Genomic DNA, 521 nt, shown 5'->3' with positions numbered 1-521 from the left:
CCCGGGGACAGCCGGGCGGCTGGTTGCTCTATTGTTTCAGCCTTACAAGGCAGCTTCTGACTCACAGAGAAGTATTCGCTTTAAGAGGCAGGTTTTATGCTCGGCGGCGTATGGGAAGGGGAAAGTGGTTTTGTCAGACTCACCACCATTCAGTCCGCAGCACGGCCGGGCATCGTCGCTCCCTATCGCCCTGGGTAGAGGGGCAGGGGCAGGGTTATATCCAGTCATGTCCCTGGAGCAGCTCTGCCCTGGGCTGGTTGAGAGGCCAAGGGCAGCAAGCCCCTCGGGGACATTGGGGTGCACAAAAAGCTCCCAAAACCCTGATGGGGCGAGTGGCTGTTCCTGTCGAGCATCTTGGCGCCACAGCTGGGGAGACCCAGCCGGTACAGAAAGAGCTGAGCCAGCAGAAAGGGGGGCTGGCGGAAACAGGGCCGTTGGCTTCCAGATCGGCAGCCAGATTAGGGGGATGATGCGGGAACACCGGAGGCCGTGCTGTTCCGGGGGGGGGCCTGGACCACCCC

The sequence above is a fragment of the Buceros rhinoceros genome, unplaced genomic scaffold, assembly GCF_000710305.1.
Source record: "Buceros rhinoceros silvestris isolate BGI_N320 unplaced genomic scaffold, ASM71030v1 scaffold32917, whole genome shotgun sequence".
Taxonomy (NCBI): domain Eukaryota; kingdom Metazoa; phylum Chordata; class Aves; order Bucerotiformes; family Bucerotidae; genus Buceros; species Buceros rhinoceros.
The sequence above is the reverse complement of the archived record's forward strand: the minus strand, read 5'-3'. Positions refer to the sequence as shown.